Source organism: Mus pahari, chromosome 5, assembly GCF_900095145.1.
Source record: "Mus pahari chromosome 5, PAHARI_EIJ_v1.1, whole genome shotgun sequence".
NCBI classification, from domain to species: domain Eukaryota; kingdom Metazoa; phylum Chordata; class Mammalia; order Rodentia; family Muridae; genus Mus; species Mus pahari.
In genome coordinates this window covers 41668434-41696121 of record NC_034594.1, presented here as the reverse complement: position 1 = coordinate 41696121, position 27688 = coordinate 41668434, and the positions used below count along the sequence as shown (strand labels likewise).

The following is a 27688-nucleotide window of genomic DNA, read 5'->3' as shown; positions in this document are numbered from 1 at the left end:
TAGGCTGTACTTGTTCATGGTTGGCTTTGGAGTTGGAAACAGCAGAGAGGGGCCTAGTGCTAGCAGCTCCGTAACCATGGTGTCTTCTGGCTCAGATGACTCTCTAGAACCTAAAGCTCCCCGTGGAAGCAGCTCCCTGTGGGTGCCCTGTACTGAAGCAGAGCTGCGGAACTCTCTCCTAAAAATGCACACAAGGACTTGTCCTCATACATTCCTTATGGTACTGTAAGCCTGTTACTATAACGCAAAAGTTATTCCTGTTTAACCAGAATGGACATTGTTCTTGCACTTAGACATTAACCAGTAGAGGGTCGAAGAAAATATATTTTGGAGTTGGTATGAGATTGGCTTTATTGAGAGACTTGGGTGGATTTACAGGGAACAGATTCCAGACTCTGAAAATTCCTGTAGTTCCAATAAACTACCAATAGCTTGCTGCCCCAGCTCATCCTATTGTCCTCTTAAAACAGGATTAATTCGTTCAAGTACAAAAGCATCTGTTACCATTTCCTAAGTAGGGTAATACACTGACTACTGAGAAAAGTACACTCTAAGACAAATGGTTGGTTAATGGAAATGATGGGAATAAATTTACATTTCATTATTTAAAAAACAGACTTAATTTTTTCTTCTTAATTTATTATGGAAAATTGCTCAAAGATGACCTCTGTTTACATTTCTAAATATATACATAAAACTTAATGCTACATAAAATTTTTCCTGACTTTATTATTGGCCTTTTTCTGTGCTACTGAATGCATCTCAGAAATGTGAATTTTAATGGCTATATATTATTGAATTATACAGATAAATCATAATTTGTCTAATCTACTCCTGTAATTTGATCAGTTTTTAACATCACAATTAGAAACAGTAGTGCCATAGATTAGTGTACTGGGCACAGATATTCTTGGAAATGGCTGTACTGGAGGGTAGGAAATAACACAGAGAGGCCTGCCAAGGAGACGCCAAGTTTAAGACGTTCTTAAGTCCTCAGGAAGTGAGGCCACTTGAGGAAGGAGTGAGGGGACAGAAAACAGGCACAGGCATTTATAAACTCATTTCTTAGTTTGCTCTTTGCTTAACAAGACTCAGAAATATTCCTGCTTGAAGAACTCCTTATAAGGAAATTTCCCTCATCGCACACACACACAAATAAGGTCAGTGGCTTTGATCCAATTAATTCTTTAAGCACTTTATCTTACTTGAGATCACATAGTGGTGTGTGTGTGTGTGTGTGTGTGTGTGTGTGTGTGTGTGTGTGTATTTTAATATAGTGGCCTAAATATAACCCTGATAAAAACAATCTTGATTTAAGCCATAACAGAAACCTAGCATTTCACACAACAGTGTACTGTTAGAGCTCAGGTCTGGATGAGAGCACATTTATCTTTCTTTGGCTGATCCAGCCCAGGAAGTGAGACTTCTGGGCGCTTACTCAAACACGAAGTGTGCATCTGTTGGTGCATGGGCAGGTGGTAGTTCTCTCTAGCAGGATTAGGACATCCTAGAACGAGCCTGTGACAGGGCCTGGGAGGAAGGCCGAAGCAAGAGACTTTTAGGCCATGGGAGATCTCCAAGTTTCATGCACTCAATGCCTGCTGCAGGCTGGAGCATTAAGAGCCTTGTTTAAAAGAAAAAAAAAAAGCTATTAGTCTTTTCTCCACAAAAGTGAGGCATTTGCTGCTTACATTCTAGGTTCCTTCAGTTCATATGGATTTCTGGCCCAACATTGCTAGAATCAGCAATTTCACTGAGCAATATCCTAAAGAGGCCATTGGATCTGCCCATCTCCCCATTTGCAGATTAGTGTTGGAGAGGAAATAGAGCACGCTCACTAATATTTTCTTAAGTAATTTATTAAAAGCAAAGGAATAAACCACACAGGCATTTCTGCAAATGTCTGATGATGAGAAGTGGAGATGGTTTGAAGTTTACAATGCATCCCAGCCCCTGCAGGTTAGGATGCACTTTTATCAGGATTGTAATTGATGCTCCATAAGCCAATTTTCTCAAGCGAATTTAAAAGCCATGCGGATGGAAAGGCTGTGTGAAGTTGTAACGTAGCCTATTCACCTATATATAACATCCTCATTTACAACGATGTCTTACTTAGATCCACTACCCAAAAGTGAGTTTCTTACCGCCAGACACATCCCATGATTAAGATGCGGAGTACAGAAATTCAGATGTTATTTAAGGAAATATGCCTTTCATTTCATGTTGGTTCAGTGACAAACAGAGCTGAGCAGTGTCGCACATTTCTTGCCATTCTGTGACTCTTATGTAGTTACAGATCTGGCTAGAAGATATTTACAGGCACCAGCACCAGGAAAACTTGGAAAACATCATAAACTTGGCTCTGAGCATTTTCTAGCTTAATGCCACTTTGCTAAAATGCTACATTCAGAGGAAAACTAAGTGCAATACTCTAAACAAAAATCAGCTAACCAAAATAGGTTGTTTAGTTGTTTCTTTTTTGCAATGGGAAGTATATTACGTCTGATCCACACACTCACAAAGATGTTATCCAGAGAGGAATATGCACACTTGTTCAAAGCATTATTTTTGAAGTGTTTGTTTTCTCTAATTTGATTTCAGTAATTTTGTCAAATAACTGGGTACTCAGCTTATAGACTAGCACAGAACATCTGCTAGTTTAGAAAATACAGCAAATAATCTATCTTAAAAATAACGCTGGAGCAAGCTTTTAACCATCCTGTGCCTACATTTCCTTCGTTTCCTTGCAAATAGTGCAACTTAGAACAGAAATTCTTGAAGTCTCTGCTAGCTTGGATCCACTTAACGTTTGTGAAAGTTCTGTTGCATGAGGTTTCCATATATACCTTCTTGTGCACACCTCATTACACAGGAATTGTGCATAGGTGGTTATGATTTTATAGCTGAGTGACAAAGAGAGCCACATAATCTGTAATCTGTTCTGTATTATGAAACCATAAACTATTTACTGTGATTTAAGCATGAAATCTTATGCTAGCACTCTCCATGTACTAGTTGTATGTACCCTGGGTCATGGCACCTTAATAACCCGAACTATCTCTGTTATGATTGTCTTTGCAGAAAATAAATTCAGACATCTCCTGCCAGCTCTGTTTGTGTCTGGGCATAAGATACAGTTACCATAGAAACCATGATTGTGGATACAATTTTACAAATTTGGCTCTGATGCACGTGTGCATGCCTGTATATGTGTGTGTGTGTGTGTGTGTACACATGACCATATAAGTGCCTTGCCAATAAGCTTTAAGAGCAAATTCTGGCTCTGTGTCTTTAATTAAAGAGCCAGACACTATTTCTCATTTCCTTTTCCCCATCTGTCTGCCTACAAATGCAGATATTGAAACACTTGGCTGAAATGTCAATTCACAGTAGAAAGGACAAAAGTCTGATGAACAGATCTGGGATTCGGGGGCTGGGGGAAGGGAACGAAGAAAAGCATTTCTTAAGAAACCCACTGTGCCAAGGGCACACTGTGTAGGGATTTGGCAGTGTTCAAACAGTCTAAGTGTATACTAGTGAGTAGCATTTATTTATTTATAATTATTTCTTGGATCTTTAATGTGGATTACTTATTTCTAGCTGTCTCATTTCCCACTATCCTGTGATGGGCCCTTTACTCATCCAAAAAGAAAGAAAGTTGACCCTCAAAATGTGTCCAAATATCAAGTTAGACCAGGTATTCACATTCAGCTGATAAAGGGTTTCCATTCATCAAACCTTCTAGCATAGTTCATATATGTTTTCACTGATGAAGATGAAACATGTAAATACATGTACATTTTCAGGTCTTTCTTCATAATGTTGACTCTTTCTGTTTCTGTCAGTGGGCAAGTTCTGGTCACTGCCCGTACCATTACTAGAAAGGAAGGGCCCTTTTGGACAGTCTGTTAGCCTTTCCACCTCAGCCTCATTCACACGTGAGGAACTGAGATGCAAGATCTACTTAAGTGGCTTGCCCCGGGCTTGCTTTGAACAGAGGTGTGTCTGGCAGCATTCATTTGGCTTACAACACTGCCTCCTATTTTGGACAGGGAGTATCACACTTAAAATTTTCCTTTTCTCAAATAAAGAACCAAGACCAGAGACCAGATCCCTTCAACAAACCTTTGGAAGGAGAAATAAGAAGGAGACACGAACTGGTAGCTATTTGCAAGCACTTGATTTATCATGATTGTCCTAGCCATAATCACAAGCAAAAGTAGCCTAGTAATACTCACTTTACAAAGCTGCAAGAAATCATATATGCACATGTTGTTTGTTTCATACAAGCAATTTTTAATAAGGCACTATGTTTTATAAAATAGCCTAATTTATAGACAAATCTGTAGGTTATAAGTGGGTACTGGGCTATTAATTAATACAAGAACTCATACTGGACGCTACATGCATGCTGGGACAGGGCTGAGATAACACAAACACACACACACACACACACACACACACACACACACACCCTGCTATTAATTACTGAGTTAATGAAATACAAGTCATCACCTCAGAGGAAGCTAACGGATCAGATTAGTAGATTCTGTAACAATTAGTTAGGTTTTTGAACCAAACATTGTTAAATAGTAGAAAAGATACTACCAACACGTGTTTCTTTTATCTTCATGTGTGTGATGTGCATGCATGTTTGTGTATGTTCATACATGATTATGTACATGTCTCATGGTATACATGTGGAAGTCAGAGGAAATCAATTCTCGCCACTCAACTTGTTTTGGGACTGTGTCTTTTTGTCTTTCCCTGCTTGCATCTGTCATGCTGGCTGGCCTGCAAGCTTGTATAGATCCCATCTCTGTCCCTCATCCTGCCATTGGGGTGCTGCTGCGGTTACAGACATGTGCACCAGCTTTTTTGTAGGCTCTGGGGATTTGAACTCAGGTGTCTGGTTTGTGTGGCAAGCCCTTTACCCACTGAGCCATCTCTGTCAGCTATAACAGCTATAACAACATGTTTTGAAGAAGGCTTTACCCTTATGAGCTATGCTCCATGCCATGTTTTTTTTTTTTTTTTAAACCCAGTTTCATTTTTTCCCATATCCATTTAAAAGTAACAAACAATGAACTACAAACCTTTTTATCCAGATTTCAACTTGGCTCTGGAGTACTAATTAAAATGACCAGGAATCTTAATTATGTAATTGATATAAGTGACAGATCTGCATATGATCCAAATAATTTAAGCCAGTAGGGAACTTTTCCTAATGGACAAGTTACTTAATACACTGGGCATGGTACCATGGCTCTGAATGGCTACCAGAGGGTATCTAATTAATTAATAAAGTCATATTCATCTGACCACTAATGCTGGACTGAGGCCTTTCCCAGTGAGTTCATAGTAATCAAGTTATTTTGTGACTGACCCCTATCCAATGAGTTCAAGTACTAGAGAAATGAAGGAGGACAGGATGAAGTGGGAGGAAGAGTTACCCAGAAGGACTCAGAAAATGGTTGTTCTTATGGCAAAATGTGGCTAGAAAAACATACCAAAACAAAATACAAACATGCACAGGCAACTCTGTAGTTAAAAAGAAAAACTAACCAGTCGACTTGGTCTGCTAGTCAAGGCCTTTGCTAACCAACAATAACTCCCTTTGCAACTCTATCTTGATCATTTAATGATTTGATTGCATCACAAATGTTCTGGATGTTGGGAATATCTTTTCTGCCTAGAAGTTCTCTCCCTGATCAACTTAATGCCATAAACATTTAGAACAGTGGTTCTCAACCTGTGGGTCATGACCCCTTGGGGAGTTGAATGATCCTTTCACAGAGGTCACCCAAGACCATTGGAAAACACAAATATTTACATTATAATTTATAACAGTAGCAGGATTAAAATGTGAAGTAGCAACAAAAATAATTTTACGGTGGGAGCGGGGCCACCACAACATGAGAAACTGTATTAACTGGTCACAGTATTAGGAAGGCTGTGGAGGCTCACCAAGAGTTGGATGGATGAATGAACAGAGCAACAGAAGTGGCCACAACTATCCACATCCATACTAAAGGCATAAAAACCAGTAGAACATTAGTGGGTCATGAAAACATGGTCTACAGAAGTTAGATCAATGAACACTGATACACAGACAAGACAGCCTAGAAAGGGAGGTGGAGATTAGGAAAGGAAAAATAAAAACCTCCTGAGAAGAAGGCAAAAGATGCAGAAGAGAATAGGAATTATGGGCTCTGCTTCTGCGGTCCAGCCTAGCTCTGACCACACAGGTAACTCCTGTCCTAAATTTTCCTCCCTTTATCAAATTCTTCAGTCCATCTGAACACTCTACTCCTATACCAGGCTAAGAAATGTGGACTTCGTTCTTCTGATTAGAAGCAGACATCATCTCAGTTTCAACGTCTTTAAAATGTGATTATTTTAAGTCAACATTTAAAGTTAGATTTGATATAATCATTTAATTGGGCATTGATTCATCTACACAGAACTCATTACTGAATTCTTCAATTTCACCAACATAATTTCCTTCCAAATTATCTTTTATCTAGATGCTGGAAGTCCAAGTGCTGTGAAAACTTTGCCAAAATAAAAAGCTTTTAGATTGCTAATGCTGGCTACACACAGACCCATGGAAGATCGCTGAAGAATAGTGCATGCTTGCCAACTGCCAGCTAGGACTGCTTTTCGCATAATTAATGCCATTCTTGCTGCTCAAGGACCATTTCCATCCTCTAATAATTTCCATTAATAGAGGAAGTTTCTGCAATAATTTTTGCATCTTGAAAAACCACAGTGGCTTCTAGACACCTTTTAATCAAAATAATGGCAGTGGGTGAAAGGGGGATGGTTAGAGAGATTACTGGAGGCCCAACTTGGCCACTGTTTTCAGTCTCCAAAATCTGTCCACAGGGCTCATTGTGTGGCCTGTGATTGTGTCAATCAAACCTCCGAATTCTGATCTGATAGCTCGGAACCCTCGTGGATTTCTTCCAAAAGGAGAAATGTATATATAACTAGTATGTTAGACAATTTATCTACAAAAATAGTAAGACAAAATATCTTTTAAAGAGGAAAAGAAAAAGGATGGGCAGATGCGGAAAGAAGTTTGGTCCTGTGGAACATGCTAATCATTCAAACTGAAGCTTGCAGCAAGAGGAGGTGATGGGCCAGCTGCAAGTCATAACCTCAGACCTGACAACTCAAAGCATTTTTAACGTTATGTTGTTACAAAAATCAGGAACTCAGCTCAGCATATACAATTATGTAGACAGATAGCAACAAGAACAACAACTTACATCAGTTCAAGTTTCTCTCATGAGCCATGAGACAGTGTGGGGGTAGGAGTAGCCTAGTCATGGCAGAACAGCCCTGCAAGGGTGGGGGTGGGAGTACTGGGGAGTGTGTCGGGTATGGTGGCATATGGGACAGATGTGGGGTGGACAGGTGTGACATAGAGCTCACAGTTAATGAAGTTTCTAGGCGCCCTCTCCTGAACTTTCCTCTCTCAGTTGAACAGAGAGAAATGAAGACAGTGTAGATAGAAGCAGATGCCTGCTGGGTGCCCTTTTCCGCTCTGTTCTGGAGTCACTTTCGGTGCAGTAAAAGGAAACATCACAGCCTCACTCTTCTTTGCCTAAGGTGGCTTTGAAGAACTTCACCTCAGTTGCATCTACTCACACTTGACTGGCTTTGTGCAGTCTAGCTGGCAGAGTTCGAAGGTATTACTTGGGCTAGAAGCCCCTGCCCTGTGCAGTAGCCTGGGGAGTGGGGAATGCTTTGGATGGGGGACTGTGTTGGAGATCTTACTAAAGTTTGAGAACCAGTTCCATAAATTGGGCAGAGATGATATAAAAATAGTATGTGTGTTTTAATAGCTCCTGATAAATACACGAAACAGCTCCTGTCTGGGGTAAGCTGCCACTTTCTGAGGACTCTGGCAGGCACTGACAAGATGCCACAGTAACCAGTCAAGACTGGCTTTCGAGTGAAGAAAGATCTCATGAACATTTGGCTATGGGCTTGGCAGGACTGTGCTCACACCTAATTTCTCTGAGGGATCCTTACTGAGTTACAAAATCTATCCTGTTTTAAAAATGTAGTAGTTGTACTGTTCATTGTCTCTTTCCTACATAAATATAGAATGAGTGATGTGTAATCTGATACCACATGCATAAAGGATTTTAGCAGCAATAAAAGAATATTCTTCTGCATCATCAGACTGGATGGGTACAGTTACCTTGGTCAAGAGAAAAGCAGGCATTGAGCATTCAACGTAAGACCAGTTTGCACTTCGAAGAGTAAGGCTCGGCAGGAGAGGTCAGGAAGGCAGTGCTGTTCGGTACCCCCATTCTTAAAGTGTGCCCCATTTAAATCAGCTACAACTAGGAAGTTTATCATGAAACTCTGAGAGAATAGCCTTGGCTTACTTGGACTGTCATTAGGATTGCTGATGGTAAGTGTGAGCCTGTCCACACCACTTACTAACCACGTGATCAAGTTAACATTTGAGCTTCACTTTTTCTCTCTGTGATTAATACTAGGACTGATTCAGATGGCTGTCATGAGGATTAAACAGTATGATCCATGTAGACCACACAATATCATATGTTGTATACCTGGTGTTCAATGCAACTTTTATTGTTGATGCAGTGCCAATCCACCTGGCCTTTCTCCTGGCATGAAAAGTAACCCAAGGCAATTTCTTCCCTGCCCTCTAGATTTATTTCCATAAACCTTAAATAAGCTCCAGCTAAGACATAGCTCTACTAGAAGATTCTTCAGTGTTGTATAACAGTTGTATTGTCTTCAACCAAGATTAAAACATTCTATCCTCCAGAAAGCTCCTTAAGCAAGGAGGTAAACAAGTCAAATTAGGTTCAGGAAGTCCCTGAAACTGACCAGACTCACTAGTCCAATGGTTTCCTCAGATGGAAAGAAGTTGAGCTGCAAGGAAGCCTGAGGGAAGAGAAAAGCTCCAAAGAAAACTCTGGGCTAGATGAAGTAGAAATGAGCTGAGCTGTCTGGAAGAGGATCAGAATCACCAGGGAAGGACACTCTCTAACAGGTTCAGCCAGCTGAAGACTGTGTAGGTGCTCCAGGCTTTCCAGCTAATCCTAACCCTCCTAACCCTAACTCTCCTAACTCCTAATCCTTGACCCTAGGCCTAACCTCTAACCCTAACTCCCATGTTGGGGTGGACTTTGGTAATGCAGCTATCTTTGAGTCATTTCTGTTTCTCTAAGTAACCCTTCACCCATATTCCTCTAAATTAATCCCAATAAAATGCATTGGTTCACCAAGTTAGACTTTGGTGGTATCTGTACTTTGGTCTGTTGTAGGCTCCCTATCTGGGGTGAGTAAACACGGGTGTCGCATCTTTTCAGGGAAAGTTTTGACACACAACATTCAGTGAAACTGTTTCAAAACCAGCATTGAATATGGAGAGAATGAGGCTATGGAATTGCTAATTTAATAACAATTATTCTGTTTTAATGACATTTTTTATTCTTCATGCTTTTCTGCATCATAAGCATTTTGAGAATGAACAATCCTATCTTATTTATGCTGTAGCTCTTCTTTTTGCAGGGGGAGGTTTGTCACAGGGATTCAGTCTGTCGCCCTTGCTGGCCTGGAAGCCACTGTGTAGACTCCACTGGCTTAAATTGTCTTGCAATCCTACTTCTGCCTTCCAAGTGCTGGGATTATGAGTGTGCACCACTGCACCCAGGCGTCTATGTCTGCCCTTCTATTTGTAATGCTTCTTCTCTGGCACACATTACATGCCCAATAAATAAAGACTAAAGTAGAGACTAAAAGAGGTAATCTTAAAGACAGGTTGTAGCCTAGGCAAGCAGAAACACATAATGCTCAAGTACCCCCAGAAAACAGACTTGGATTAATTTAGTTAATCTACCTTAAGAGGCTGATGGCATCTGGACACAATGTTCCAAGTCGGGTGGGAATATTCGCTCCACAAATGAAGTCAGGAGACCATGCTTAATACGATTTATGCATTTAATAGAATCAGTGCAAAGTGGGCACTGTGTGACAACATTATGGAACTCTTTGGGCTTAAAGGTAAATGCCATGATTGTGTGTGCAGTCCTTATACTCATGGGGGAAAGGACGACAGCAGGGCAGTTTTGTGCACAGGCAGAGTGAGGCCACCTCCACTTACAGACATCAGCTGCAGATCCTACATTCTTGTACTCTACCATCATTAGTAGGGTTTTTTTTTTTTTTTAACATCAGTGGAAAGTCAGGAGTTAGCTCTGCAGACAGGTAGACAGCCTGTCATTGTGTTTCCAAGTCAGGAAGTAGCTTAGCATCTGTGTTCAAGGACATGCCTGCTCAAATGCTTTTTTTTTTCTTTTTTTAGAAAAATGAGGATACAGACTACAAAAGGGAGCATCAAGGAGCAAATAGCAGGCAGATAAGACAAAGAGAAGAAAGGGGGAAAGAATCCAATGCTTAAAACTATTTTCTGTTAGCAAAGAAATAAAACTCCAGCTTTGGCAGCTAAACACCTGAAATGTTCATTGAGTGCCATTCAGATAATTTCTCACACTTCAGGAGGTTTGTCATGTACTTCCTTACGGGTCTGTTCCTTATGGTCCAGAGTAGCATGCATGCTGCCTAGCAAGCCGTCTCTATAGACTATCTAGCACTGCTTTACACTAGATCTGTGGTCTCAACTAGAGAATTGTGGTGTAATTTACAAACATCAGCCTAATGCCACTAACATCTTCAGACGTTGGCCAAAGAACATGCAAGGGATCTCTACTCATCAATATAATGAAATTAAGAAAAGTGAAAATTTAGGATGGATATTGCAAAGAACTTTTTTATGGTGTAATCCATTAGGATGAGGGATAATTTCCCAGGGGGGAGTTGATTTATATGTTAGAAAATGTATCTTGCCCATTCATAACATATTTGTGACAGATGTAATGTCACATCCACCTATAAATCAGTTTTACCTTCTGCTAGATGCCCCGGAGTCCATCTTACTGAAGGCTATGCTTATGGGCACTGACCTGAGAGAAATTAAAATCCAAAGGGCCCAATTACTAAAAATCTTCAATCATTGTAATTGGACTTCAGTATGGAAAATAACACCATTTTAATCCAAGTTACTTGGGAGGAAGTAGAGTGAGCCGCATCATCTCACTGTCAATTGGCTCAATACAGCCAAAGGATGCAGCTCTCAGAATGTCCTCCCCAGGGACCATGTGAAACTTGCTCTTACTTTGCAGGCAGCAAAACTGCATAAATTATACCAGCAATGCGCAAGTGAATCCCTGACCAGATGAAGACCAATGACTTAAGCTTATAATGTTCATAGGGGAGACATCATTTTCAATTTGAGGCCCTTCCACTGGGAGCAACTCAGCCAAACAAGGGGCGAGCCGAGTCATCTCTCCTTGGGAACAGAGATCAAACACACCATAACTCAAAGGGCAGTGACACTCCGGTGAGTCGGGGCAGGAAAATGCAATGGAACAGCAACAGAGGCTCTCTCATTCCATTCTTGGGAACATATGGACATATGCTTCAAAACTCAAAATTCTAATTACCCTGCCAGACTTTCAATGGTATATAGTTCAGCTAATGACTGATACTCTCTTGCTTATCCTTGACATTCCTACTCACTGAGAATTCAAATACCTGTCCAAAATCTTACACCTTACAGATCTCCCACTCATTGTTCAGGTCTTAATGGAAACCAAATTGAAAAAAATTACAAAGAGAGTGAGCTACCAAAGGCTTTGACGTCACACCTGGTTTCCTAGGCTTGCTGCTATGACTTTATTGGAAGCTCCCTGACTATTTCTCCAGCTCATCCTGTGAGTCAATACAGTAGAGCGCCAGTGGCAAGTTTACAGTCAGACGAATAAAGCACTACTTTAGTAAATACCTACCTTTACAATGACTCCCGGAGATACTTAGAAACACTTCTAAGTATCTCCGGGAGTCATTGAAGCCAGACACCGTTAAAAATAGGAGATTCTGGCTAGTGCCTAAGGATAGTGAGGCTAGTGCCTCACATCAGGATAGCACGGAGCTTAGGGTCACCTCATTCATAAAGAAAATGGGCACGGCCCCAGAAAAAACAAACAAACAAACAAAAACAAAGACAACTTTTTATCTAGATCCTGTCCTCAAGTTCCCTGTTCCACTTAAATAGTGTGAATTCAAGAGACTCATTGTATCAATATTCTCAGAGACTTTAGAGGCAAACATCAAGTTATACCACACATAGATGAGATGTGATAGAAATGGTTCCATCACTGGGTGTGGTTGTATCGGAATACCCACCGATCACAATAGGCAGCACTAGTCATGCAGCTTTATCTATCCAACAGACTTACGAACAACCTGTAGCACTCATCTCAGATAGTTCTGAAATGTACCATGACACCTTCTTTGGGGCTGTCTGGCGTACTGAAATATAGAATTGAGGACGGACCTTGGTCCATTTTGCTTTCTGTTGCCTGGAACCAACTCTGAGGATGGTTACTCAAGGATGGAACATGCTGTAAAGAGAGGATGGCTTATTTATTTATAGATGGAGAGTCCATGTGTTGCCATGGAAACATCAGAAGGGAGAAGGACATTTTCAATTATAGGGTAATGCGTCTGTATAGTAGACATGGAGCCAAAAGATACACAGGGAGGGATTCTACCCTAACCGGGATATGCCCTGCTGTAGATCAGAGAGCCCATGAGCTACAATTTTAAGTCCTGAAAATCACTGCCTGCCCAAAATCTGAACTTTAACAGAATATAACTATGAATAGTGTCAAAAAATTTTGAGACTTAAAAAAAAAAAACAAAAAAAACTTAACTACCCCAGATTGTAAATATAGCTTAGAAAACCAGAGATGCCCACTCTGGGCAAGAATGGTCAGGCCATCTCTTCTTGATACATTCCTTTTTCTCCTTTTCTTTGCTTTTCCGGTTCTTCTTTTTACTCTGAGTTCCACATAGCTTCCACTTGCTTCTGCTTCTGGCCTTATTTCTTGTCACATTTGCTCACACTGCTGCTTTCTCTGATCTTCTGCCTTCCCCAGGAATCCTTTGCTCAACTCCTTGGCCTCCAGGAACCTTTCCTGGCTGCACTATTAGACCAGTGCTTCCTGATTAACTAGCCCTGTGCTCTAGCTTCTTAGCCTAGTAGCTTCATGTTCCTCTATGGGCCAGGGGTTACTCTGAACTTGTTTATTGTCTCCCCCCCCCCCCAAACAGAGACTAACTCCACAGAGCTGGCTTTGTTTTCTCTCCCCATTACCCTGCATGATGTTGGAAGACGACAGTCAAGAAGGTAATGGTTAAGAGAAATACTTATACATCACTCTTCGAAACATGCTGTCTCTTCTTATTCCTTTTCTTTCTTTGCCTTTCTGTTTTCCTGCTCTTCATGTACTAGAAACAAACAGTAAATAAAGCAATCCAACACAAGCACTCTTCGTAAATGCCGTCCCTAGACTTCACCGGGGAGGCTGGCTCTCTTCTATTTTCCATCTCTTATATTTTACAATTTCAAATCTTGATCTTTGTGTTAGTTTGGTATTTATTTTTGTAAATTTGAGAATAATTCTGGTCAGACAGGGCAAACCAAACCTTTTATTTTCTGTTTCTGAGTTTTAAATTGAGTGCTTATAGCTTTTTAGCAATCTACATTTTCAAATTAGCTTGAAATGTGTCCTTTTCTTTTCACGTGCTTAATTCTCATGTGTCCTTTTCTTTTCACGTGCTTAATTCTCATTTATGACAAAAAATGACTAGGTGAGCCCGGAGGGTTGTGTAATCCCAACACTTGAGAGGTAAAGATAGGAGGGTCACATGTTCAGAGTGAGTGTGTTCCGAGTCAGCATCAGATCAAGGCCCGCTGTGCTACATGAGATCCTCTCTCAAAACAAAACAAACAACAATGAAACAAAGGAGGCAACAGAGTTAAGAGATTTAGAGAAATGAAAAATATTGAAAATATGCTTTTATTTCTACATTTATTCTCTTGAATTAATCTATTCATTCATAAAGAGATTTTCATACACTCAAACTATCCGGTAGTTAGAAGTGTAAAACAGCCCATTGCAAACACTTCTCTTCAAGCTTGTGTTCTGTCAGGAAGGAATGAGCAGTCTAGCCAGGCACTGGGGCATCCCGCACACCAGTCCTGGGCTTGACTTGTTTTATTTATGATCATTTTTCCCCCCCTACTTTCCTTAGGGAGAAGAAAATGCAAAAATTAAAATTTATAAATTCAAAACATCCACATCTTAAAGAGAATGTGTCTAATATTTTCCTTGAGTGAAAAAAGTGGGCAGGACTTATTTTGCTTCCTTTCCTTAGAAATGGAAGTTGAAACAGTGATTTGTGTTATTATGACACTCATCATTTCTCTCTCTAATTTGGATGGTTTTTAATAAAGCTCCATTGATTCTACTGAAAGGAATTCCTCCTGGCAGAAGCAGAACACACACACTGATTGCTAAATACGTAGCAATTATCATATTCAGCGGCACACTTTAATATCTTATTTATAGATGTATCTATGTATAATTTGCTTTAATTAAGTTGCATTGATTTTAATGACAGGAGCGATTCTCAGAGAAGGGGACTAGTGTCATGGCTCCTGGTCTATCATTCTTCAAGGTTCAGTCTAGCACCTTCGTGGCCCTCTGTAGGCTTCAGCAAACCCACTCCCAGCCACGGAAGCTTTGGTGAAATTTTTAATGTGTCAACACTTGGAATTCACCCTTTTGATCACAGGATGGTGTGCGATGGTGTGTAGCTTTGTGCAGAGGACTGCCAGTTTCATCTTCAAATGGTTCCGCTTGTATATAATTTCATCACCATCATAGTACTATCTATTATATGTAGACAGTCATCCCCTGTGTGTAGCCAGCAACAACATTTTGGCACTGCAATGACTCGCAGCCACATTTCCTCCTGTATTGCCAACAGCATCAGGCGCCTCTCAAGGATCCTGGGAATTGATGCATTTTTGAATTCTTGATTATTTTTCACGCTCCCTCCAGGTGGAAGTTCTGGAGGAAAGCAGAACCAGGCACTCATAACATTTGCCCTTCATGACACCCAAGTTTTAATGTGTGTGTGTGTGTGTGTGTGTNTGTGTGTGTGTGCACGCACACACACACACACACACACACAGAGGTGGGGTGGGGAGACACATTCTAGCTTGTGAGACATAACACAAAGAAACATGAAGATGGCAAGTATATTTTTAAAGGCTCTAAAATATTACTCATCATGACCAGAAACAATTTCTCTTTCTTTCTTACTGGATGAAGATATAAACACTGCCTTTATAAATCTTTGCACCTCGGAAGGTGTCAACATTCATTTTGTATAAATTATCTGTGTTCGAATGCCAAGGCATGATCACAATGGAAGGCTCGGGACACAGCTACGCCTGTGCATTCGCAGATTCTGGTCACCATTTTTCACTCCCTGATTATTGCTACAAGTGTTGATTAATAGTGGTGCTCACGCTGCTAGGATGCATTTCCCTGGAGGTGCAGAAAACGTTCAAGGGGGAAAAAAATCAGAAAGAAGGAAAGATAATAATCAAGCCACCCTTCCGCTTCTCCGTAATAACCCTGCGGAGGGTGTGCAAATCATGGCTCCTGATGATCCTGCTAGCAGCTTCTGAGACATTTCACTCAGAGCGTCATCCATATGCATCAGATCACCAATTTGTCAATCAGTTTATAAGGCAATTAAATGTTCCCTAATCCCTCTGCCTCCCTTTGGGAGAGGATAAAATGATATAAGCAGCAGGGCTCCAGGAGAAGTGTTAGGACATTTCATACCCAGTGCCTCTCCTGGGTCTCACTGCCCTGTGTGAGTGCTGGAGTCCACAGCCTCCTTGACAATGAGCAAGACTGGAATTTACCAAGGCTGATTATCTTAGTCCTTATTTCAGTCTCATCAGTAATGCTATTGCTTTTATCCATGGAGGGAAACTAATGAATTGAATTTAGAGGGCGAGGATATTTCTTAATAAACACAATGCCATTGGAAACAGGAAAAGCCCAGATGAAGATACGCTGGTGGGGGTGGGGGTGGGGGTGGGGAGAAGCTTGGTGATGAGGCTGCTTAGACTTCAGCTGGATCTGAGGTCTGTTTGGAGTTGTTTAGACCTGAGGGCCTTTGAGCGTGAAGGCTATCAGTTTCCTTTGTCCAGCTCAGTGAGATGGTTTCCGGCTTCCTGTTTCTCTCCCTGGGTGGCTTTGCTTATCATTAATCCCGTGGTGTGTTTTTGTTCTCCTAACTCTTAATCAACTCTAATGAGGAGCAGACCAGCAATGGCCACCTTTTCAGTTTCCCTCTTGATTTAAGTGGAAAGACTAATTAGTATAAATTATGGTCAAAGATCTTGAATCCCTCCTATGAGTTGGAAGGAGGCAAGTAAGCGAGCTTATAGCATGAGATTCTCCAGCACAGGAGACACACTTAGCTCCTCCTGGTTACAGACAGATTTCGGAATTAGGTCTGCTTTTCCATAAAGTCTTTTTTTTTTAAAGGCTGTAGTCTGTATGCAAGTATTGCGATCTTACCATTCTGGTCATAACACTTATATTTTAACGACCCATCTCTCATCCACTCCACTGGTCCCGCCCTGCTTAAGTATTTGACAGTAGTAATTACCCAGGTGGTGAGTGCCTCTATAGTCAGCCTTTTTTTCTACCTCGGTTCATTTTTGCATTGCTCAGGATTGTCTCTGTGTGGACTATCCAGGAAAAAAAAAGACATATATGTATATGTGTGTGTGTGTCTTTTGGGGGTTGTGTGTGAAATACTTTGTAGGCAATTATGAAAGAAAGGGATTGACTTATGAAAGATAATACCAGATAAGACATTACTTGATATTTGATAAAAACTTGACTCTTATCCTCCTCATTACCCACAAGGCAGAGATGTGTTGCCCTATTCTGAATGGCTGTGGCTCCCCAAGAGTGTCAAGTGCCCCCCCTCCCAAGATGGTGAATCTCTGGCAATTACAGTAATAGATTCAGAACTCAGCCACTGCACTAACCAGAGCATGCTGTACCAGGAAGGAAGCAGGCAGACCAGGAAAGGAGGAAATCAAACCAGAAAATAAGGAATCACTGAATCTCTAAATCATTTTACAGTCTCTGCAAAGTCCTTACTATTATTACAATTGAACAGGCACCTGTAAGATGGTGTTACATGAAAATTAAATCAATGACCTCAAGATGCTGGTACCTACTGCTCTTTGAAGGTCCTTGTGGGTAGCAAAAACCAGGTCTCTTGCACATGAGAATATGACACTTCTCTAGACTCTATCAGCAACGTCAGTGTGGCTGGGAGAAGTCAGCTGAATCCATAATGAGCTACAGATGTAGGCTTGGATGTACAGCATTTCTTTTCCATATGCTCCCGTGTTCCCTTCTCCTACCTCTCACCGTGATGGAAATATGCATACCCCGCAGACAACATTTCTTATTCGCAGCAGCCCTGTTGGGTGGCACCTTCCTTTGCTTGCCTATACCACGTTGGCAGTTGGTATAGTTTCTCTGTGATCTGGTATTATCTTTCATTTGTGCTACCAGATGGATGCCAGATGGGTAATTGTAGCCAGAACTTCTGCTCTAGGTCCACCCCAGAGCCCATGGGCACGGGCCTGTCAGTTAGTTGACTTGAAAATGGTGCTTCAAAGAAATACTCCTCAAAACTGTATGCATCTGTTCCCTGTTCTAATGAACTTAAAAAGAAAGAATAGCAAAACCTATCTAGACAAGCTTTATTTAACTAGATGTTATGTTACACTTGTAAGAAAACGGGGAAATAACCGTATAGTGGCTTGCGGATGTCAAACTCATTTGCAGCTAATGGCACATCCAAAAGCCACCAACGCAAACAGCCATGTCAGGAGAGAAAGTGAAGTATAATCAATATGCTCCTTTTCCTGTGATAGAATCCTACTTCCTGAAGGGCACCTTTTACAAAACGTTTTCTGAGGTTAAAAAAAAAAAAAATGAGGAAAAAAATAATAAAGGAAATGCAGACATGTTGGAAGGCCCGGTGATTCCCAGGGAACATAGATATAGCACAATGAGGCGAGGAGAAAGGTGGAGGGAGCTGGTGTTAGAACTCATCCTTAATCTGGTCCTTTTAAAGTGACGCCTCAGTTGTCACATCAGACAAGTTACATTTAAAAAAAAAAAAAAACTCTGACACATTATCTGGTTGTTTTGTGTGCATTTCAGCAGTTCATTACGAAAGTTTATTTTCTAAATTAACTACAAATAAAGTGAATTTTTTCCCATCCATTTGCTCACATAACGCTGTCAGCTATTTTTACCCCCCTGGCAGACATCAAAGCAAATCCTTAGTCTATGCTGGGCTCTCTTGCAGGAGAAGTTATGATAAGTAGTTATGTGTTTCCTGAGGTTACTATGGAAACACTTTCTTTTCAGGTCATCCACTTACAAAGATAACATTTGCATTCAAATATGTTGGAAGTTAATTTTTTTTTTTTTTTTTTTTTTTACTGTCAAGAGAGGCCATGCCATCCTACATACACACATCTATTATTTCAAACTCCATGAACACCGATGGACTTATTCTAGAAAACTACCCTAATAAGGTGATCACCCTGTAGGTGTAATTGCTGGCCAGTCAGGTATTGACTTGGACTGATGTCAAAGATAGTAGCCAAATTACTGAGAGAACATTAGCATTGACCTAGCAGCTACCATTATCCATTTGTTAATTTGTGCGCTTGAGTTTGTATCTTCACTGACATGGAAGAAACTGGAGGCGATTATCCAGCTCGGCCAGTCGGTATACGCCTTCTCTTTGGACAATGCCAGGTGATCATGCCTCAGCTGACCCATTTGGGCAATCAAGAATTCTACCCTGTTTCTGAGGGGCAGCAAAATACGCGGCGTGAGGTTGAGTAAAACATAGGGTTGAAATGCACACAGGGTCTTCGTGAGTAAGTTGTGATCTAGTGGCAGGAGGGATTCATCTGTGTTTCACTTCCTGGTACACACAAGAAGTTCTGGAGAAGTATTGACTGGGCGGGGGTAACCAGGCTGGAGCGGCTGGGGCAAGGCTCTGTGGAGGAGGTGACATGTGGAGGAGGTGACATATGCATTGTGAATCTACCTTTCTCCTAGCCTGGCTCACGGGCTCACCATCTGATTTCTCTCCTGGATCACTCAGAGATCACAGGCTAGAATTCTAGAACCTGGCTATTTGCAGGTAACTCTAGAAAAACAAAAGCTTGTCTGTCCATTAAGCTGAAGAACTTATCAAAAGCAATTAAGTTGTCTCTTACACACCCAGTGCCATTGGCTCCTTGATAGATAAAGATGAGAGGAAGAAGACATTTGACTGGATCTGGGTGAACTTCCATTCTGAGCAAGGACGGAGTGTGAGCTTCCTCTTCCAGAGAGAGATTCGAAGGAGATGTTCATGATTTCCACAGCATTTGAAGAGTGTGCTCTCCATGAGAGCGGCCTCACAGGTAAGCAGTGGAAGGAAGGCCGTTGGGATAGAGATTGTGACACCACAATGAAGGTGATGTCCTTGGCCTGGCCTTTTAGGTGAAACTAAAATAAGTGGCTCTACTGACTGATCTTTAGAAGATGTATATGACAGAAGGGGTTTGATAACAATGTCTTTACTGTCTTGGTCTGTTATCACCTCAGAGAAGACCGTTAAACAATGCCATAGTCTACTGAAATGGAAATATTAATGGTTTGTTTTATCAGCCCCTCCAACCATCATCCACCTATATAAAAGAAGCAAGCACTTAAGTTTCTTCTTTATGGATTCTAGTCATGTACCACAGTATCAAAAGCCCCAGTGGAGTCAAAAATGACTCTTCTGCCTTTTTCTTTGTCAGAGGCCAGATAATATTCAACAAAAGGTATTGACATGATTTGTGCCAACCAATGTTCCGTGCAGTATGTGTGTGTGTGTGTGTGTGTGTGTGTGTGTGCATATGTCCAAATAGATTGCTTAACTATTTGCTCCATTATCTTCCTAGAAGCTATATTTCATTGCATCAAGCATATTTATCAATAAGAAATGAATGCCATCATGGGGGCTGATTTCTTCAAGGTAACTTTCATTATAGTTACACTTGCTGCTTCTAACGATGGACGGGCTGGTGCCTGTGCTGTTTTATGTATAACAGAAGCTTCTCCTCTGGCTTTTCCATCATTGGAAAGCCATGTGTATCCCCAAACAAAACTGAGCTTGAAAGAGGGGTACTCATTGTGCTGGAGTTGTTCCCCACATGAAACATGAACAAGAACTAGTTTTTAATAATGCTGGCTTTCACATGCTCTATTCTAAATCTACAACACAGATTTTCTGCTATTCTACAAACAAGGTTTTATGATGAATACGGTTTTGCCATTAGATTAGCATGTGCACTGGGTTCCAGTTTAGGAACTAATGAAGCCATATAACCAGTACTCTATGTTATCATAGAAACTTTAGTTTTAATCAACTGCATTAGTGTAGCTTGATGAATAAAAGTCTCTCTATATTCAAGGAATTACATTTGCACCATGGCCAGCCTTACATTCTAATTATTTTTCACATTTTCAGTATAAATAGCAAAACTAAATCCCAGATATCCCCATAGCTCTCTGAATTTCCGTGAGCTTTTCAGCCTGATATAGAAGCAGAAAGTGGTTTGGTCATCAGTTTGCAGAGACGATGTTTTCTATGCAACAACAAGGAAGCTGATCTGGAAACTTATATGCCATGACTCACACTTCAGGGCCATTTAGAAAAAAAATTAGGAGGGTTTCTGTAGGTGGGAGAAAGCAATGGTATCTCCATTCCTGTGAGTAGCTATGTACTGTTCTATGACGTATGAATAAGAAAGACGTGGGTATCGAATGATCTGATACACCAAAATATCTAATTGGTGAGGGATTTCTCATGTGGGATAAGTTCAGTGCTTTTATGGGTTATCAGACTGCATATCTCTCAGGTCGTGGCTGGATGTTCCAGCAGAATCTAAGCAGGGTGAAGCTTTCATCAGCCTTAGACACTGAAGTGGGCATGCTAGAAATGGTCCCATAGGCTGCACTGAGAGGGTACCGTGGTATCAGGGCACAGCCAGTCTTTCTAATGTAGCAGGCTGAGAAGGTTAATTTGTCGTGTGAGGCTAGAGAGGGGTCATGGGACTGATGAGGTTGACAAGGGACTTTCTCTAGTATCGGGAATGGTGGCACAGAGAGGGAGAGAGATGTAGAGGAGGAGGGAGAGAGACAATAATAGATGGATAATAGATACACAGAGAAAGATAGATGGTAGACAGACTGACAGACAGACAGACTGACTGACTGTTGCCCACTGAGTTAGGAACCTATCTGGGAACCAAACAGAAGTACACTTCCCCCAGTGTTGCTCCAGACTCTATCCTCTGTCTTTTTAAACTGTCGAGTTCTGAAGAGAGAGATGGGTTCCCACCAGTAGTTTTCCTGTCTAGGTTTGAAGGAACTTTTCTAGAAACATTCCTGTAAAGTGGTGCGAATGCAGGGGATACCACACATCTCTTTTAAGGAACAATATCCATGCTTCTGAAGAAACCCGATTGGATATGTCAAATAAATCATATATCAAATACATATATCAAATAAATATATCAAATACATATATCAAATAAAGAATATATCAAATACATATATCAAATACATGAAAAATTCCATGTTTCATAAAAAAGAAACAGGTCACTTATGAAGCAAAAGAAGCTAGCTGGTCTTGGACTTCTTCATTGATGTTAAAAACCAATGACAATGGAATTTTTCAGAAAACCAAACCAAACTGCAGAAGCAGGTATGAAGTTCATTCAACAAATGTCTTCACTATACCTCAAAGAACCAGTGTTGTATACATGTTGAGATTTATATAGAATGGATATTATCATATTTCAGTGGATTAGAAATAATATTTTTATAATCTTCTAGAAATGAAATTGCTCTAGGGAGGTTAAGAGAGGGATGAGTCACATGAAAGAGGTCCACAATGGAGATGTCACTCAAGGAAGGGTGGTGTCAAGGCAATCCCGCTTCTGGCTGACAGGACGCATGCCACAGAACATGCTGGAAGAAAAGATGCATATGCCTGGGTCTAAAATATCACAGGTTAGAATGCTTGAGGGAAGTTGTGATAACACACAGGCATTTTGCTTTATTATTCTTTGACATGGAAGGACCTGAGCAGATATGATTTCATTTCTGAGTGTGATAGACGAAACAGACTAAATGATGTCTTTTAAAAATGAAGACAGCATGATTGAAACCACCAGAAAACAAAAGCAAATGTAGTGTAATACATGGGTTAAGACTTAGAAAATGGAGAAGAGACATTTAAAATTGAGAGTCATTTTTGAAAGAACAGAATACCTGGTATCAAAGCAAAGAGGGAGAAATTGCACATTTAAAAGTCTGGTTGCACATCAATACTGGATATTTTAGAAGGGAGATATCCAAAATGGGGGGGGGGTGTGCCTCAAGCTGGAGACAGGTCAAGATGATAACACACATAGCAATATAATTAGTAGGATTTTTTTTTTTACTGTTTTTCAGTTGTAGGACACACACATTTCTTCTCATGCTTAATTTGTGAAACTGAGATGCTTTTAATAAAAATATTTACATTTAATGTGGTGATGCACTGCTTGTCATTTTTCCTTAAAATTATGTATGACATTTTTTGAATGAATAGCTGCCCCTGCTCACTATATTAAAGGATATCATATATATTAAAGGATATCATATATATATATATATATATATATTAAAGGATATCATATATATATATTAAAGGATATCATATATATACATATATATGTATATATGTATGTGTATATACACACACACACACACATATATATATATATATATATATATATATATATATATATATATATAAAATCATTTTCTACCAGGCAAGTACCAGTAGGCAGAGATTTTTTTTGTCTTTGTTAGTCTTGATAAAGTCCTGACACCTTACCTGGGATGTTACAAGCATCCCATAAGCAAGTAATAATTTATAGAAAAACGTAATTTTTATTTAATAAGAAAATTGTTTTTATTTATTTAACTAACTTTTGAAGTGGTGAAAGTAACTCTTCACTCTGCCAACTCATAGTAAATCTCTCAAAGAATTTTTCAGAAGTCACTTTCCGTGACAGTCAAGTAATAAGAACATACTAAAATACAATTATTTCTTTGAATGCTGAAATAATGATTATATAAAGCACTTAGTTACAACAGAAGTAAAATAAGCATATTTACTAATTGCTGCTGTACTACCTCCTGAAAGAAACTATATCAAAACTAAGTTCAAGTTCACTACCTTACTTTACAACACCAAATATTACTATAGCTAAATGAAACTAAAACTCAAAAATGAGATCAAATTGCATATATGATTTTAAAGAAACTAACAATTAATAAGGATGAGATAGATGTACTAGAGATCAGAAAATATAATACACTGCTGCTATAAAATACACAAAAGTTAGAAAAATCTCAAAGAAATAGATTAACAGAAAAAGATGCTACACATGAAAATTTGGTAAAGGGAAAAAAAATCTGTTTGTGGACAAAGTTGATAATGATGTCAGAGAATTACCCACAGGAAGCATCAGGACAGATGTTTTCTTTTGGATGAGCTATTTTCAATCTCTGCACAGGTAATTACTACATCACAGAAACCGTTAGAACGCACAGGAGCAGATGAAGAGCCAGCTAGATTGTTTTACAACAGTCAGAGAACCCTTCTGTGTAAAAGCACTAACATTAGGAAAGAAGCAACCCAGACACTCATCTCATAGACAAATGAGATGCAAAATCCTAAACAAAATGCCAGCAACCCATGCCCTATCTTGTAAGATTAAAACGCGCAGGTGTGAAAGGCCAGGAGCTCCACTCAAGGAGAAATCTCCAAATTGAAGAAGAAACATCTCATGCTCATCGTAGAGATGTTTGGATGCCATTTGTAGACTTGGTGGGGATAGCTGGTTTGTTCATATTCAAATAAAGGCCCCTTTGCTTCTGAAGTACCAGAAAGGCTCGAGCCTGATGACTAAGTTGAAGAGATATTTATATGATATTTGTGAACAATGGCTTCCATATGAAGGATGTATAGAGAAGTTAGGACCCAGTAGAATATGAAAACATGAAATTCATACACAGAAGAAAATTAGTCTCCAAAGAACTTATAAACTCTCACTCTTGCTAGGCATGGTAGTATATACCTTTAAATCCACCACTTGGGGAGGCAGAGGCAGGCAGATCTCTGAGTTCCAAGAGAGCCTTGTCTTCAAAGAAATATTAGGCTAGACTGTTGTAATAATAAATAAAAACAAACAAAAGTCTTCTTTTCCAAAAGAAAAGGTCTAGGAAAAAATGAAAATATTAGAATTGCAATAAAAAGTGTAAAAAAATCATAAGTAGTCATTGACTTCAGTAATAAATTTATATTCATGGGAATATAAATGGGCCAGCTTTGCTGGGGTTATTTTGAGTAATCTGCAGCAAAGTTTAAAGAAAAATAATATATTGATTTATTATAAAAATAAGTATGTAAATATTGATTTATAAATGTTGTTATTACATTTAAGAAGTTATGAAAACAATTTAAATGTCTAATAATGGTAAAATATTTAACTGATAAATTGAATATCTTTTCTAGAACACAGTGCACATTCAATATTAAATTCGTATTTAACTGTGTGGAAATTGCGTACAATGTAGCAGAAAGTGAGAAAAATATATTTAGAAGAATTCTAATTTAATTATTATATGTGATATTCCTGTATATGTGTGCAGTGGTAGGAAAGAGTTCTTAAATCAAACATCATTTCTTGAGTGGTCAGGCAATGGGTGCTTTTTATTTTCATTTTACAATTTTCATCATTACCTAAACCTTTTTTTTTCTGTTTCCAGTTTTTAATCTATCTATCTATCTATCTATCTATCCATCCATGTATGATGTGTATGTCCATGCATGTTTTGCATGTATGTGAGGGCATGTGTGGTGGTCATGAGCATGTGGACACTGTAGGCTGATGAGAGAGTCATCATCTAGTACTTTTCTGCCTTATTCATTGAGGCAGGCTGTCTTAATCAAACCCAGAGCTCTCCAACATGGTTGGTCTTTATAGCCAGTTTGCTCTGTGGACTGCCCATTTTTGCACACCAGGATTGGATTTACAGGTGTCACCAGGTGTTTTACGTGGGTTTCTGAGGGTCTAAACTCTGGTCTTCATGCTTGGGTAGGTGCTTAAACTGCTGAGCTGTGGTCCCAGTGCTAATTATCTAAACATTTCAGAGTGAGCAGGGATTATTATGATGATGAATTTAAATGACAAAAAAATAGTAGTTTTCTGGAAAAGAAAAAGGCTGAAAGTATGCCATGCCTACTGACATTGTCTCTCATTGCTTTGGGCTAAACTTTGTGCTCTTTTACTGATGAGCTACGTAAAGCCTTTGGCTGTTGAGCTGAACTTATTTAAAACATGTGCATGCATCTGCCTTTTTATATCTATCTTTTGTATTGATATATAGACATGCCCCAGACAAACCATCTCTGCCATAGATTATCTGTTTCAGATAAGATTTAATCTTAATTCATAAAAATTCCCTGAATCCCCAGCATGACACAAATACCATGCGAGTCATTGTAAATGAAATGATTAACAACCATATAAGTAACTTAGAGTCTAGACTGCAGGTTCGAACCTTCTAAAATCAAGGTTCATAAAAGACTTATAATTTATAGTATGACCAGTCTTTCTGTTTCCCTATCTCTATCTCTGTCTGTCTGCCTATCTCTCTTTGTCTGTCTACCCACATGTGTGTGTATGTGTGTGCGCATGTGTACATGCATTTGGTCAGAAAGAAAAATCTCCCCACCAGAGTTAAAATATTTACTACAGTATAGGCTCTCTGATATATTCTATTCTATTCAGATAGTCTAGGAATGATAACAGTATCCAATTAATTGACCCCATGATCATTTAAGAAGCCATGAGACTCAGTTTGAAAAATGAGCCTTTTGGGCTGATTTAGGTCCTTAACTGGTCCTGCTGCGGTACATGAATGAGCAAATCTCCAGAGTGAGAGGGTGGACTTCAGGAACAGTCTCATTATTGGACATACGCTAAAAGCTACTTTATATTTGTTCGTAAATTGCGGAGGGCAATTGCTAGATGCAAAAGTTTGCTTTGAGGCGGACTGCCCTCACTGCAGACATAACGAAAGGCCAAGTACACAAGGGAGAACTCAGAGGAATAAAAGCAAATCTATCTTGTTAATTCCTGGTTAACCCACCCTACCCCCGCCATCTTATACTTCACTTACTGAATTCTTCCTGTATAACTACTCCTAAATATCTCATTAAACAAAATTATGGTTCCTGTCTGCCCTTCTCACTGACATGGACTCCTTATTCACTTCTGAGTCTTTGGAGTCAAGTAAATTTTTGGTGCAAAGTTGCCACTGAATGGAAGCCCAAGGAATGAATGAATTAATGAATGAATGTAACTAAGCAACCAGACGCCTTGAAATATGTTCTCCAGACCTAGGTCTAATATGCAAACAAAAGTAAAAACAAGGCTATCATTTTTCCTTAAATGATGCTAGGACATTAATAGGTTTTCTTCTTATTTTGAAAATAAAATCTTGCAGAAAACTAGAAAAACCTTAGGAGATTCTAAATGGGAAGGGATTCAGATTTTTGGTATGCATCAAGGGGAAACACTGAATGCTTGAAACAATGTGTTTGCTTTTTCCTGTTTGTCAGCTATGTGGTCCTAGGACTGCAGTTTTTAACTTTACATATCTGCATCTACATCTAGAAAAGAGAAAGTTTTCTTCTGTCTGAATTTGGGAAATGTCAAAAGCAGTCTAAACTCACATCTAAATCACAAACTCCTAGACACAATAGTGTCTCTCCCAAGTCACCAATTTAAGAACTATTTTAAAGGATTTCTTTTCCCCCCTGCCATCCTTCACGTTCACCATGAGACCATGATTTCCTGGTCTGGAATGTGAGCCTCTGATTCCCTCATAACCACACACAGATATAGAACAGTGATGCCTATGGGCTGCCTGACTATTTAAACCTGGAAATTACTGTAAAGGGAATTTTTTTTCAGAAAACAGGAAGCTGGGTCTGCAACTGCATAGACGAAGGAGAAAGAAGTAACTGGTAGATCTAAGGAACTGAATGAGATTTGCTATTCACAAACAATCTGGGGCTCTGGCAATTACTGATGATAGGGGAGTATAGCTGAAAAACGGAGATGTCTTCTCATGGTTTGGGGGTATCCATTATTACAGGGTGAGCCAGAAGGTTCATTAGAGAAAAGACATCAGATCATGAAGGAAAGTATCTTTCTCACGCAACATTTCCTACTGTTTCTCTGAGGGGGAAATTCCAAAGCGTTAATATGTTTATGTGCACATACATCACACATACACATAGACCAATATATAGACACAGACAGACACATACATGTGAGGGGTGAGGGAGAGAGGGGAGCAAAGATAGAGAGAAAGGGAAAGCAGAGAGACAGAGGGGAGAAGGGGAAAGAAGGAAAGAGGGAGAGAGGGAAAAGAGAGGGGGGAGGGAGAGGGAAGGGAAGAGAGAGAGGGAGAGGGAGGGAGGGAGGGAG

General features: G+C 39.8%; 1 protein-coding gene across 1 annotated transcript in view; it reads right to left on the bottom strand.

Annotated features, from left to right (window-relative positions):
- Pard3b (par-3 family cell polarity regulator beta) overlaps nt 1-27688 on the bottom strand; it is a 976275-nt gene that overhangs the window by 64008 nt on the left and 884579 nt on the right. The gene's annotated exons all lie outside the window — the stretch shown is intronic.